The sequence below is a fragment of the Mirounga leonina genome, unplaced genomic scaffold, assembly GCF_011800145.1.
Source record: "Mirounga leonina isolate KUSES-001 unplaced genomic scaffold, KU_Mleo_1.0 Mir_169, whole genome shotgun sequence".
Taxonomy (NCBI): Eukaryota; Metazoa; Chordata; class Mammalia; order Carnivora; family Phocidae; genus Mirounga; species Mirounga leonina.
This window is the reverse complement of record NW_023270431.1, coordinates 22,817,235-22,833,368: the sequence shown is the minus strand read 5'-3', so window position 1 is coordinate 22,833,368 and position 16,134 is coordinate 22,817,235. Positions and strand designations below refer to the sequence as shown.

The window sequence follows — 16,134 nt, the reverse complement described above, 5'->3', positions numbered from 1 at the left end:
AGAGTCAAAGCTCAAACCCAGATCTGTCTACAGGGAAAGTCTATGTCCCTAACTATAACTACCTCATGGTAATTCCCCAAACATTTACTTCTAGAAACACTCATTGAGTATGCTGTTCTATTGTGGTTTAGCATATGTTCCTGAGTATTGTTAGGTAATTTATGTGCATGTCTTGTTCAACCCAGGTATATCTAAAAACTCCTAGATTAAAAGAACTTTGCTCTATGCCTTTTTGACTATTCAGCACTTAGCATGGTGCCTTCCTGAATATGAACCTTGGCATTCATCCTAATCAAATATTATGACAGTATTTGTCTTAGAAGAAATGCAGATATAGATTGATTATATACAGACAATGAGCATTTGATTTATAAGCACACAATGTTCTATTTACTTACATTATAATTATTGAAATATTTTGAGAGCTTACATTCGTTCATCATATGTTTGGCATTATTTATCAAACAAATATTTATCTACATTTCTCCTTAAAGATAATTTTATGAGCACTGAGTGAATGTAAAGATGAATCAGATGCAGATTTTTGCCTTAAAGGATTTTCAATCTATAAGGAAGCTAAGGCATGTACATAAATGATTAGGAAGTAAAATAAGTGAAGATTAGTTATGTAAGAGGGACAGATATTCTTATCTCTACTGCTATAACTTGTGTTACTTCAGTGATCTCTCTGCAATGAAAATCAGATCATCACATCCTAGTTTAGAACTTTTCAAATTTTTCTCAGTGCCAAGAGTATAAACTCCAGTTTCCTCAGATGGCTCTAGAATTTCCTGCTACACTCACACATGCCCTCTATATTTATAGTCCTGGCTATGCCATGCACTTCACTTCTCCATGCTGTTCCCTTGATTTAGAATACTTTCCTCAATTCATCCTAAATGATTTTATTTAAACATCTCCTTCTCTGCACTTTCTCAGACCTTAGCCATAAAAAATAGTTGATTGCTTCACTACTCTTTATACTCTATTGTAGTGCTCATTAACTGTTACATTCATTTCTTTATATAACAGATATCTCTAGTAGCCTATATTATCTTTAGGGCAAGGACAGCATCCCCTAAAACAATGTCTGGCATGCTTAGTATTCATAAATATTTTGAACTAATTAATTATTTGTAAACTCAGAGTATGGTAGGATAACTTCTTAAAGGTTGATTCTTCTCCAACACAAAAACCAGTCAGTGCTGATATCACAGCAGCTGTGATACACAGAATAATGCCCCCCGAAAGTTGTCCATGTTCTAATCCCCATACCCTGTGAATATGTTATGTTGTATGGAAAAAGAGAATTAAGGTTGCAATAGAATTAAGGTACTATTACTTTAATTCCTTAATTACCTTGTACCTAGTACCTTAATTACTTTAAAACAGGGAGATTATTCAAGAAGGTATTAAAAGTAGAAGAAGGCAGAGGAGTGTCAGAGAGATAAAATGTGAGAAGGACTCAATCCTGCTTTGATGGTTTTGAAGATGGAGGAAAGAAAACATGAACCAAAGAATAAGGCAGGCTCTGGAATGTGGGAATAGCCCTCAGGTGACAGGCACAAGATGGTTTTTTAAATGACTTCAGCCCATATCCAATTCTACCAAAATCTCGATAGACAAAGGAAACAGAGCATCTCCTAGAGCCTCTGGAAAGGAACACAGCCTCCCAAAAAGTGAGATGTCCCCGGATTTCTGACCAATAGAACTGTAAGGTAACAAATTTGTTATTTTAAGCCACTAAGCTTGTGGTCCTTTGTTACAGCAGCATAGGAAACTAATATAGTATTCAATAAATGCTTGCCCTTTACATAAAAGGTTCAGCCAAATATAATGTGTTGCATGGGAGTTTGAAGGTACATGTGGTCCAGCCTCCTATCTCAGGGAAATTTCTCATTCAACTATGACTATTATCGTGTATATCAAATGTCTAGGGATAAAGACAGCATTGCTTTCCTCCATAGGCAATTTCAGTGTTTTAGCACCCGGATGATCAAGAAGTACCTCCCATGTCCAACAGAGCTCTCTCTTGCCATTGATTTAAGATTTTTTTCTCTTGACCATTTCCTTGTGGACATAGAGTATAACTGATCAACATTCCCGACAAAATGTCCTACAAATTCTCAAAGACAATAATCAAGTTTGCCCTTAGGGTTCTTCTCACCAGAGTTTAATTTTTTCTCAAATGACTTTTCGATTTGTATAATCATTTACTTCCCTTGTTTGGATTCCTTTTTAAATAATTAACATGAGATGCAATATAGTTGGTCAGTACTAAGGCTAGGCTAGAATTAGAAGAAAGATTCCTTATTCTCAAACCTCTTGTAGTGACAAAACCATGTCAACTTCAACAGCTATACTTATGTTATATGGAATTGCTCAGATTAGATAAATACTTGTTAAGTAATAATTCTTAGCTGCTTTCAATCTGTTTGGACTCAAGCCTATAAAATGCACATTGTTTTGTAAAATCTTGACAAGAGAATTGAAAAGGAGGGAGATAGAAAGCAACAAGAGAAGGAGATGAGAAATTACATTTAGAATGGAAAAACTTATTTTTATAAAAGTGTATATCCTTCCTAAAAATTTGTATAAAAATGTTCTTCTACCTGTGTAAGGGCCGGCCTTCCTCAATCAAGGATTTGGCTTTTCTGTTTCCTTTTAAATCTCAGCAGCCTTTCAAAAAGTCAATATGCCTTAGTAATAATTCATAATCCTCTCTGTGTTGCCTTTATTGGCCAGTTGGAGCAGTCATATCTTGCTGTTGAGTTTTTATGAAAAGTACTCAACAACAAAACAGGAACCACAAGTGCAGAGTTCTCAGAAGCCTTCTTGTTCTGCTGAGTAGTGTCACAGTGTGAGCCAAGCATAGCCAACAACTTCGACATAAGCAAAATCAGAGTTTTCCCTGGAAAAAACAGCTGGACACTTTCCTAATGTTCTTGTTGTGCCCTTAGTATAGAAAGATTGTGGGTCCTAAAAAATCATTCCATCTTCACATTGATCTAAGTCTACGGAATATAATCTGTGATCTTTGACCTCTAGAAAACCAAAGAGAATCTCTCCAATCTATATGCATGTCAAAATGCTTTTTGCAGGATGAATATATCAAATATCTTTTAGAAATGTGTACTTGTGATAGTTTTATGTGTTGATTTGTCTAGGCTACATACCCAACTATTTGATTGAACACTAATGTAGTTGTTTTCATGAAGCTATTTTGTAGCTAATTTTAACATCCATAATAAATTGGCTTTAAGTAAAGGACATTAGCCCCCCATAATGTGGGGGGCCTCATTCAATCAAATGAAAGGCTTTAAGGGGAAAATTAAGGTTCCCTGACGAAATTCTACCTCAAGACCCAACATCAACGCCTCTTCAAGAGTCAACAGCCTGACAGCCTGCCCCACAAATTTTGGACTTAACAGTCCCACACTCATGATACATGGCATCAATATTGCTTCATTTTCTCTGGAGAGCTCTAAGTGATACAATACTATTTTTCAATGTATGTAAACACTATTGGGGTTTAAATGCATAAATTGATTGTAAATATATTCCTTTGTGGTGATATTTGTTATTATGTATTTTCACAATCAATAAATACTAAGATAAAACTAATACCAAATGAGATCTGTAACATTGACATTAATCAAGCATTTTTATGCCAAGAAAATTTGGCAAGTGTAAGATGATCAAAGACTTTGGAGACTAAATTTCACCAACTCTACAGTAGAATAGACCATATGTATGACTATGACTAGAGTAGAGTAGAGGAAAATGAGACCCTGAGGCTCAGAGTTCAAAATCACAGGCTGCTTTCAGGCAACTGCTGGGCTGGGAATTTCAGGAGCAGCCTTCAGAACCAAAGCAAGGCCCCCTTCCCTTACCTTAGCCCTTATCACAGTACTGCAAGTGTCTGATCCCCTCAGTGGCTCCATGAGGCCAAGGACTACAATCTCCACTCCTACTAGTCATAGTAATAACTACCATATCTTGAGCACAACCTATGTGCCATGCTTCTTTATAGATTATGCAATGTACATGTTATTCTCAAAACCCTGTGAGATAGGAGTTATCTGAAACACTTGTTTTATACATGAAAAAACTGGACCTTGGAGAAATAATTGTCCAGTGTCTTTAGTTTTACGTTGACTAGCTAGCACTCATCACAATACTTAGTATTGTAGGTGCTCACTAAAAATTTAGAACATGAAGTAATACGGTGCTCTGAAGAGAATTTGATGCAAATCTGTATTTAGCAGTGAGTAAACTGAGGCCAAGACCGGCTAAGTGACTTGTTCCACAAAGCATAGCAAGTAAATGGCACAGTCAAGACCAGAAGCCACCTTTCTTAACTATTAGGCCAGAATATCACAGGGTTGATGTTGTTGTTCCTAACAGCTGTGACTCCCCAGGCCTTCTGTACCATCAAAATATCCCTGCACCACCTATCGAAATGTCATGTTTGAACCTGGTCAGAGCTTGGGAAAAGCTATTTGCTAATCTTTTCCATTTATGCTCCCAAACCACCCTACCCAGGACAAATGCTGTCCCCCAACAAAAACTATCATTGATGATTTCTGTCTTCTCTTGATTAAAGACAAACATATAAACACTCCTAAACCATACAACTAGTAAGTTATTTATTTAAGCTCAGAAATCTTGCTTAAACGTCCCCAGTATGTTCAGTATTTGTGTAGAACATGGATAACTTCCCGTAAAGAACCTAGGAAGACCCCAAAAGTTGTGAGTGTTCCCTAGCCAGTGGTTCTATGAAGGGATGATACAAATATCTCTCAGGCTTTTAAATTCCTAAGTTAGGAACTATTTTTAGAAGTATTAATTGAGAAAGATATTTTTTGGTGAGAAAATTTTTCTAAAAATTTAAAGGGAAATGGCACAAATTATAAGCCCAGAGATGAATTCAAGATCCATATTGCTGGCATTTAGATGAATACATAGATTTGAAACCAAAAATACACATCTTAAGCATATATGTAGAGAGAGAGTTCAACAGAATAAGAGAGACAAATTCAGAGCAAAACTCTCAAGTTGAAAAAAAAAAAGCATAGGATTCCAAACCTTCAGAAATTCTAGAATGAACAAATTTCCTGGCTACTAGAACCCCTGAGTTTTCCCAAGTATAAATGATCACATGAATAATGTGTCTTAGAGAAGTCTCTAAGCTGCGACCTGGATGGAACCATCAGAGGATCTCACTGATTAATAAGCAATTATCTGTAATAAAGATAAATAAACTTCACTTTTCCAAGAGTAGAAAGGAAGAGCTATATACTTCTTCCCTTCCAAGTTCTGATTCTTGGCCAGTAGAGACCATCTCTGTCTATACAGAAAAGTGAACATATAATATTACACCTCCTTTGATAGCCAAATACATTAAGCCTTATCTCCTGAAATCTTCTAGTGAAAGTGGAAATGCTTAACTACATCCTTAACCCACCATTATGAAAATTAACTTATGTGTCCACCCTATTCCAACCCCAGTGGTATTTTTGGATTCTTTTAGTACTTCAAACATTCTCCCACATCAGGTTTTTTGGATTTTTTTTCACACTAGAATGGTTTCTTCTTATCTCTCAGGTCCATCTAAATGTACTCTTAGGAATATATTGATCATACTGTCTAAAATAGTTCTTTTCACATGCTATTCCCTATTACAAACACATTTGTTTTCTTTATAGTTCTCATTGCAATTTGTACTTTTGTTTGTTTGTTTGTTTGCTTCTTTATTTCTATTTCCTTTTGTAGAGAGTAAACTCATTGAGGTCAGAAATCTTTATATCCCTAAGATCCGACTGAGTATCTAGCATATAATAGATGCTCGATAACTAAGGATCAAATTAATGTTCTATCTCACAAATATAAATGTGCAAAAATAAAACTTGTACATTTATGTGTGGTCTGCACTCTTGTAGGCCTGGTATATATCTGAAATATGTTTTTCCTTGTTCTTCTACACGGATAGCTAATAAGTTTTGAGCATTTTATCTAGAAGACACAGGGCAGTGTGTGTGTGTGTGTGTGTGTGTGTGATTTGTGCCTATAATTCAGCACCACAGAGAATTACAATTCTTGAGAGCCATCTTTGCTGACTTTCCAAATGCATGTGGCAAATTTTAATGCCAGGGCCCTTTCTAATCCTTGGTGCCTCCCATGTGGTAGTAGGCATGCTTCCTCTGTGCTTTAAGAAATTCCTGGAGGGGCACCTGGGTGGCTCAGTCGTTAAGCGTCTGCCTTCAGCTCAGGTCATGATCCCAGAGTCCTGGGATCGAGTCCCACATCGAGTCCCACATCGAGCCCCACATCGGGCTCCCTGCTCAGCGGGAAGCCTGCTTCTCCCTCTCCCATTCCCCCTGCTTGTGTTCCCTCTCTCGCTGTGTCTCTCTCTGTCAAATAAATAAATAAAATCTTTGAAAAAAAAAAAAAAAAAAAGAAATTCCTGGAGAGCATTTTCAAAAGCCAGTGATGCTCTAATAGTAATACAGATTTGTATTCAGTCATCAATTCAAATAACCAACTCTTAGTTATTTGCTAGTAACCAAAATCTCAGAACTGCCACATCAGCACTACTGTGTTACCCTTTTGCAACATTCCTTCTATAATCTCACATTCTCCATCAGGTGCATTTGTGAGGCATACAGTTTATTTCTCCTATCTTAGATCTTTTTTCTCTTTGAAAGTCAGTGAAATGCTTTTTTCAGATAATGCAATCTTCCACCAATACCCCAAAAGTGACTGAAACATACAGTCCAGCTAATTATATGCCCTTCCAAACTCAGCTTCAAACCTCTCAGCATTCTTCTGAATGATTTAAACTTATTTCTTTCAGTGCCACATTGTGACTCCCATCAGCAAAGGTTATTCCTGTAGTCTCAAAACAGTAGGAAAGGAGCCATATTTGTCAAGAACTAGTGTACTACCCATATATCACATTAGCAAATTTTAAAAATTCCATTTGCAAGTAGAAAATCCTGTTGGTGAGATGTTCATAAAAGGATATTCTCGCTCATAGACATTTAAATTGAAAAATCAGAAGTGAAAAAAAGATTGTTTTTCCATTTCTAAACTTTGGAAAAGTAAAGCACTACTCTTGCTAAAGTCAATATTGGGTATCGTAAATCCAGTTTTGTATGTGATATAGCATGTAAAAGTATATAACAAAGTTAGAGGAAAATGTTGCCTATTAACAATGTAATCTTTAAAAATGCACCTTATAAGTAAACGGTAACATAGGAAAACTACAAACAAATTGATGTTATCATCTAGCACACAGCCATAGTGTCCTCTCTTTTCTGCCTTATTCAATTAGAAAAACAGTCTGAAAACTGCAAGTTGCTCTCTAAGGTCATCTCCACACCTACCATAGAAGATGGGCTGGCCACAGATCCTTGGACCCTTCACTTACTTTGCCTTGCCCCACCCCAACCCCTAGCAGAGAATGAGCATATTAGCATAAGAAGCCTTTAGAAGACAAACTAATATTATATATAGAGAGAGTTTTATCTTGGAATAAATAAGATTGTGAAATTCTGGAGCAAAGAAGTTTTGGAGCCTTGGTCTCAGAGAATAACTGGAACTTGTGGGCTTGGGGCAAAAGTAGTTGAGGCCAGGAGAGCTGGTAAGCCAGAGAGAAGGGAGTAGAAAATAAAGGAAGAGACTTTCAGGTGCCTTTTGACAAATAAATGCCTTGCCTTGTGCCTTACCTTCTGTGATTGACTGTGAATAATTACTGGCTTATTTCTGGTGATAAGGTGAGCCCACAAACCATGCCAGTCGTTGCAAGGTAGATACCAAAATTTATAAAATTAATAATTGGTGAATTATCGGGTGAATGCAACCAATGCATAAAGCCAGACACAGGTGTAAATGTAAAAATTTTGGGCCAAGGGTTTTGTAGGCTTGGCTTAAATATTCCAGACCATTCATAGAATGGTTCACTGTAACTGTGTCAAATAACTCTAATAATCCCATTAACAGAAATAGGAGCAATGGAGTATTTTTACTTCATGGTTTCTATTCCTTCAATCAACCTGTCTCCCCTATATGTAAATCACTGAGTGACTCTATTAGAATAGCATGACTGAATGGTCAAAAAAGATCAGCTTCTATTACTAGGCTTTGGTAGATATGGTCATAATCTAAGACCAAAGATTTTGTACATATTCACCATTAATTAAGATACACAACAAAAAAAAAGATAAATAACAGATAATTCTATATAGAATCATCTATAACCAAATATGAAGAGAATCCAATACAGAGAGGGTAAAGATACATAAGACTAATCTAGATCAGCTCCTTGATCTGGTCAGCTTCATTACATAATTCCATTTTCTATTGTTTATGTAGACCAGGCTTAGTGTATAAATAAATAATAGCCTCTCCTTTTGATAAAAAAAAAAAGTTTTATAACACCGAGAAAATTTATAAATTACAAGTTTTTGGTCCTTCAAACTGAGTCTCCTATTATTTGTCTATTTTCCTTAAGATGGCATTTTCCCATTTCTGAACATTACTGCTGCTGTAGGCCACCTGATAAAAATATTATTTCCTCCCTATAAATGTCTGTTCTGATTTACTTTTATATTGTTTCTTTAACCCCAATTTAGTTTTATCCCATGGCAATGTTTTGAGCTGAAAAGGGTAACTTTACCTGGCATTATACCTGTAAGAATTACTGATGTGAAGATGTCACAGTTTTAAACCAAGTGCAGCGATGACTAAAAAAAAAGAATAAGAAGAAAAGAGTTAGTGTTACTGAAAAATACACCTTTCAAGCATCTAACCCGTAATGGATACTATTCTCCCAACATATTAGTAAGTATACAAATAATTTTTGAGAATTGAAATATTAAAATAGTATACTGTAATAAATGGTACAGCTTTGTGACCACAACATTTGTGGTTATTTTAGTTACCAAAGTATGCTGTAAAAACAGTTGCATGATTTCTTTCTAGAACAAAGGCATTTGCTGAAATATCCTAGCCAGCAAGAAATGGTAACATTCAGCTGAAGGATGACCTTCAAGCAAGGGCTGACCTTCATGCACCAGACGTAAGCAACGGTCCCCCTGTTGCAGGAGAGTTCTGCACAGGCAAACTGGACCGGACTAAATGTCATGAATGGAATAATTCAATCAGAAAAGTTTTTCTTTTCTTATGAGTCTATCCCAACCACTATCACCAAGTATACTGTGAGGAAATGCTGGGGAATTACACAAATTTGCAACATTTAAATATCAGAAGGAAACTTTCCCTTTCCTGCAGCCCTTCCAAAAAGTTTACATGCCCACAGAGATCCCAAGGCAAACTGTCACAATCCAAACTTTGCCAAAAGGAAAAACTAGATGGTTATCTGTTTTCTAGCAGACCAAATTTCATGGGTTAGAGTTTGTCTAAGCAGAGCTAGGTAAGACCACTAAAAAGCTTGAAAGTCTCCCAGGAAATGATGAATATGATACCATAAGATAGGAAATATCATTTGGGTGACTATTGGCCTACAAAGCAACTTGCCTCCTTTTCCTGACAATAACAGTTCCCAGTAAAACAAGGACCATTAGATGTAGGCCCCACCCACAGAAGCTTAAAAGAATAATCTCTGGCCTAGGGATTTGCAGGCAACACTTCCTCCTCCAAAATTTACATTTTAAATTCTCACACCACCCCACTCCTGGCCCCATCTCAGGTTAAAGTTTCCCTAGGAGCATAAAATATGGGAAGCAAAATGGATAGAGAATGCAAATTGCGCTACTGACTAGAGGGAATTTATAAAGTTCAATATCTACGATCCAACTTGTAAAATAATTATTTTTTTGGTTTAATAACAGAGCAGCTTCTCTGCAAACCACAAAGTTGGCACCTGAAAAATAGCTGATAATAAGCCCAGGCTGTAATGAATCTCATCACTAGTGCTTGTGAATGCTCTTTATTTACTATTTCACATGGTGTGATGGAATCTGTTCATTACCATTTTATCCGGCGAGGTACTACCTGTGAATTCTCATGGTTCTAAGAATGTGAAAAATGACTTGTAGATGTTTGCAGGTATCCTTCAAGTCTGTTTTAACATAAAACACCCCCATCTTTACTTTTGAAAATCTCCAACCAAAATGTGCAGAGAATGAAGTACTTTGAAAGTGTGGGACTCTCAAGGAATGACACAGACCTGTGTGGGGCATAACATTCAAGTTTAAGATAGTATCGGGGAAGTAAGAGCTTGGGAGTTGGAGAGAAAAGCACCAGAATAAAAGAGATAAACGCAAGAAAAGGCATACCAGACAGAAACTTTGCCCATTTCCAAAATTTGCTTACCATGATTATCTTGTACCCAGTAAAGCGGTATCTTTGTACAGATACCTCTTATTGACTGCAAATTTCAGACCACTGCTTATTATGACTTCTAATTCTATTAATTTATCTATTTTAAATCAATTCACTAGGTCTTGTGAATTAGTTTATAAATAGGATTTTGTGGACTAGTTTGGAAATTCAATCATCACTAGCTTGGTTACCTCTATAATAAATGGCGGTTTCAATTTTTAAAAGTTATTTAGAACACATTCTACTTAAAAGTCAAGGGGTTGGGGAGCACAGAGAATGGGAAGTCATTGTTTAATGGGTATAGAAGTTCAGTTTTGCAAGACATAAAAAGTTCTGGAGTTGGGTGGTAGTGATGGTTGCCCAATGCAAATATATTTAATATCACTGAACTACACACTTAAAATGTTTAAGATGGTAAATTTGATATTATATGTATTTCATCACCATAATTTTTTTTAGAGTCAGGGGCTATTTTAGCATCTCTATGACTAAAATAATTTGTACCTAATTAAAATCAAAGGAAAGTCATGGGGTGCCTGGGTGGCTCAGTCAGTTAAGCAGCTAACTCTTGGTTTCAGTTCAGGTCATGATTTCAGGGTCCTAAGATCGAGCCCCTTATAGGCCCCCCACTCAGTGGGGAGTCTGTTTCAGGATTCTCTCCCTCCTTCTGTCCTTCCCCCTACTCTCTCTCTCTCTCTCTCTCAAATAATAAATCTTAAAAAGAAAAGCAAAGTCCCTAAAGTTTACTCCATTTTACGATATCTGAAACTATAAAAGACACCAAAATTACATTAGATATGAACTACAAAAAAAATTCTGACATTACAAGAAAGGTCATCATATATATTGCAGGTAATTTATTAATCTGGCAACACTTCTCTTTATCAACTACGATTTCCTTTGTTTGCATTTGTTTGCTCAAAATGAAAACACAATATTCTTCAAAAACTAATGATGTAATGTATGGTGATTAACATAACATAATTGAAAAAAAAGAAAACACAATATTCTTAACTCCCTGGTTAGACTCAGAATAGTAAGGTTTTATATCTACCACTTAATCTGCATATTAATTAAACCATTAAATGCTATCTCGGTGCACACAGAAATTAGCTGTGCTTCTCTATCTCCTTTTCACTCAAAGGTTTCAATCCAAAATAAAAAATAATTTCCCTTTTTAAGAAAAGCCTAATAAGTGGCCAATAAAAACCAGAGTCTGGGATTTATAGATTAACTTTCTAAGATTTGCCTTTTTTTACTTTTTGGCTTATAAAGTTATTTATTCAAGGATTAATCATTCCTTTCCCAAAGGAGATTTTACAAATGAGTTTTTAGGGTTCTTTATCAAAAATTATTCTAATTTTTCCATAGCTCCTAAAAGACAGGTAGGAATTAATGTCTCCATCACACAGAACAGTAGAAGTGAATGGAAGAAACTGGGATGTTTCAAGCAGAATTAGAAGTTCAAATTCAGAGCGTGTTGGATTGCAGATAGAAGAGGAAACCAGTCCTATTACCCCCCTGGCTTTGAATCCTGGGCCATGGAATTGGAACCCCTTCTGCCCAAAGTAATTCTTCCTTTTCCATCATGTCACTGCTCTGAGAAAGCCTCCTTTGAGTTACATGCCCCTCTTAAACATTCCATTTACTCTCTCTAGATCCCCTCTATGGCAATGAGCAGATGTGGTGACTCTCACAGTGGATCCAAGGAGGGAAGTTATGAGATGCAGACTGATCATTTATAAGGCGAGGTTCACAAATATGCACTGATTTACTAAATTTTCACTGAAAATTCCCACTGGACACAGAAGACTCAAATGGCTTTTAGAACACCTCTGAGAATACTTGTCACTGGTTAAATATAGTTTGTCATTTAGACAAGTGAGGCAAAACCTTCAGTACCTTTTATTTCCCTCTCAAAATAGTTGTAAATTTAGGTTTAGAAATGGCATCAAAATGTTCTGGAATTCAGAAGAATATGTAGAAGAGCCTAGGTCAAGGTTGCTTAGCTACAACTGAACATACGAGTAGAAGAAGGAATTAGTGCCTTATTTGCCAAAGTTTAAACACATTCATAGTGCATGTGTTTCTATATTTGAACATCTCAGGCATTAATGGACCAGGACCTGAAGACATATCTTGACAGAAAGCAAGAAAAAGATACAGAGAACACTCACAAAGCAATGCACATTTTCCTGTGACACCACACTAATGGGACTTCAACTGTACATAAAACACTTTTACAAGCAGATATCTTTCCAAGAAAATGAAAAGACATGCTTAATCTGTAGGAAAATAAAACTTCCTGGGGTGAGGTCTCAGACAATTGGTTTTAAAGGTTCATTCTTTTTCAATTGTGGTATTTGGTATTTTGTTTTAACGAGGCACATGAAACACTTCAATTTAGCCCTTGGCCATCTTAAAACCTTATTTTAATTCCCATATGTCCTTAATAGGATTCTTGGAAAAGAGACATTCCTCCATTTTCATGAAATTTGACCCTGTCAAGGAGCTCAAGCCTCACATAGAAGGGAGTTCCTGGATCACTAAGAAAGTAACCACGGCACACAGATGGATGTCAACCAAGCTTGATGGTAACAAGGAGCCAAGGGTGTAAATTTAACAGGCACCAGATACCCTCTTTGAGATCTATGGTGGGACATGAAAGAAATGAGGTCATTATTACTCGTATGTTTCATGTCTTCTCTCCTCTAAAATGTTCAATACAGTCTCTCTCTACTTTACTCTTAACTCACATTACCTGAGGAAATACAAAAAACAACATCAGCAGAGAGCCACAAGGAAGGCCAACAACTTCCCTTCATCTGCAATCCATCAAATAGACTGTTGCGATTTCTATGGATAGGATCCTTCCATCTGCACCCTGATCCCAACCCTCTTCTCATCCTTCAGGATTTTGCTCCTGCAATATTCTGCCTTCTCTCACCATCACCTCTCCCCCTCCACCAGGATCACTCCTATTTTTGTAAGAGGCAGTGCCCTCTACTCTAAAAAGCATGGGCTCTGGAATATAGAGTGCTGAGATTGGAATCCTGGCCCCACCCTGTAGTAGCTGTATTCCTAACCCCTTTTGTGAGTTCATTTCATCTGTAAGGTGGTAGGTTCATGTGAAAATGGAGAATTAAGGAAGCTGATATTTGGGGAGCACTCAGTTTCAGGCACAAGGTAAGTTATTTAAGTATGACCTATTTTTATTATCAACATAAAAATGTACTTCAATATTTTCCATATTTGAAAAAAAAAATCCTCTTTAGACACAAAGCCATGGCCCCATTTCACCAATCTTCTTTCTAGTGAACCCTTCAAAATTGAAACACATTTTCTCATATCTCCACTTCCTCACTTCCACTCTTCCCAATAAACCCCACCCCGCCCACACACACAGGACTCCACTGAGTCAGCTCTCAATTAATGTCATTAGTGGTTTTCATATAGCCAAGTGAATGAGACCTTGACCAGCAAAAGCAGAACCCAGAGTCCGACATAGACTATAAGCACCCAAAACTCACCCAAGTCTTGGGATGGCACATGAGACTAAGATGTAAGATGATAAAACTGTGCTAATTTCATCTTACCAAAAAGGATAGAGTGATTTCAACTAATACCTAGGTTACATTAATATCTACATAAATAGAATATCCCCTAGGATCACACAAAACTCACTTTGACAGTTAGACCTGAAGCCCATTAAATTAATAGCTCTCACGCACTGTCACAGGACCTTATTCCTCCTCTGCGCAGTATAGCTGTGAAAATCCCTAGAGTGGGGCCATCACAGATGGTCTGCCACATGCTTCGCATTTCTCTCTGCCTTCCTGCTGCCCCTCTGCAGTCTCACAGTCTTCTCTAAACTTTATTCTGCTGGTCTCTGCTGATGGTGCCTGCATTACACTTTACTGTCTAAGGTGAATTTATCAAGCAAATTGGGACACTACTGAGAGTCAAAGGACATTGCCTTAGGTCAAGTCCCCAAAACAAACCCGCCCGAGACAAGCATTTATGTACATGTGACTTACTGAGGAAAGCTCTCCAGGGTAAAATTGTAAGGGAGTGAGGCAAGTGGAATAGGAAAAGGGGAAAGAACTAAGCAAGTGGTCTCAGCCTGGTCCTGGTATGATCCACAGGAAACTCTGAGGCATAAAGTGCTCTACAAATTTACCTCCCTCTTGAGCTAAGGGAAGGACCCTTTGCATCTATTTTGTCAACCATTGACTGTGAATCACTCACTCCTGGAAGACCTCTCTACCCCTTTAATTGAGAGCACTTGTGTATGTGTGTGTGTGTGTGTGTCGGGCAGGGAGGGCTGAGCTGGTGTCAGCTATAAGCCATTAGCCATCCACACTCACAGCAGTTGGGATGCGGGTGCACCAGCCTGTAAAAGCATCTCAATGAGTCCCCAGCGGGACTCACTATAGGAGCATCATTAATAATTATGCCAGGACCATTTCAAGCAAACCAGGACATTTGGTCACCCTATTGATGTTTCTTACACTGCCAGCCATGCTGTAGTACTGCTCTGCTTTGACCTCCCATGGGCCCTACAGTTATTAAGGATTGCTATCATAGCCACCTAGTACCACCACATGGCCTTTCTCGGGCTGCAGCTCCGTACTACTGCTACCAGCCTACACTCTTCACACAGACCACTCCATGGGCTGCAAGCTACCTCTGCTGCACCAGCAGAAACTGGAATGTGGCTTGAAAACATTGGCCTTTATGACCTGTCTTTGGCTCTCTGCCCATGAGTCCCTTTTGCCTATGGCTCTTGGAGATTTTTACCATCAGAGTCCTTCTCTTAATCTTTGATGACTTTTGCTCTTCTAACAGAAGGAAAGCCTTCTTTTTCTTAAATCTTATTCTTTTAACAAGGACCCACAGTGGTATTATTTAGGTTTGGTAACAGCATATCCAAATTTAACTGGAATAGTCAGGAATATGCATTTTGCCCCAGAGTAATTATAAGTAACATCTCCTTTGACTCTCAACATTGTCCTCTTTGGGATAACAAATTATAATTTCACCCTGTTGAGAATCTTGGTTTTCAATATTCAGACCTCATCTGCAGAGGTTCTGCAAAATGAACTTCTTCTGATCTCTACATAGGAACCACAAGGGGACCTTGGGCAGAGCGAGTTCAAATGCAGCCTCTCCCTTACTTACAATCACCGACCCCCTGTACTTCAGGCCAGGTCACCAAATTTGGTCGTGAGATTCCTTGTCCCTTAGCAAATTCTCTCAAGGATCTTGTAGCACTCTTTGTAGTTTACATTATTTGTGCCCCCTCCCAAGATCAGCAGATACTCAAATGTATTTCTGATCCTTAAGTGTAGACAAGTTATTTACTAGGAGGCTCAAAGTCTTTTACAAATAAATGCATAAAACTTGAACTAGGTAACAGGATGTGTTGCCTAACTCCAAATAGAAGTTAAAATTGAGCTTCCACTCTGAACTGACAGACTCTTAGATACAAAAGGACATTGTGAAGTGTGGAGACTTATTACTTTGCCTATGTTTATTTACATCTGAACATTATGATCTTAAAGTTAGCTTGAAGAAATGGCTCTTAGATAAAAGAGCATCCCTTGTGGTATCTGAATGGATATCAGTTTCTTTCCATTTTCTTGTAAAAAGCTCAGAGGGTTATCTGGAATTCACTTCACATCACTGTGTACAAATATGCTAATACCCTGCATAATTACTTAGCCTCATTTGTACATGAATGGTCACATACAATAGATGTTCTGAGTCAGAGAGTTAAAGTCAATA

The 16,134-nt window shown here is 37.4% G+C and overlaps 1 long non-coding RNA gene across 2 annotated transcripts in view; it reads right to left on the bottom strand.

Moving 5' to 3' along the window:
- The window catches only part of LOC118017398, a 230,794-nt gene that overhangs the window by 155,280 nt on the left and 59,380 nt on the right, over positions 1 to 16,134 (bottom strand). Inside the window, exon 4 of one of the 2 annotated variants that reach the window (XR_004681140.1) lies at positions 8,681 to 8,747. The exons of the other annotated variant lie outside the window; for it this stretch is intronic. This is a non-coding gene — a long non-coding RNA (uncharacterized LOC118017398). The remainder of the gene's footprint in view (positions 1 to 8,680; positions 8,748 to 16,134) is intronic. 2 annotated transcript variants of the gene reach the window in all.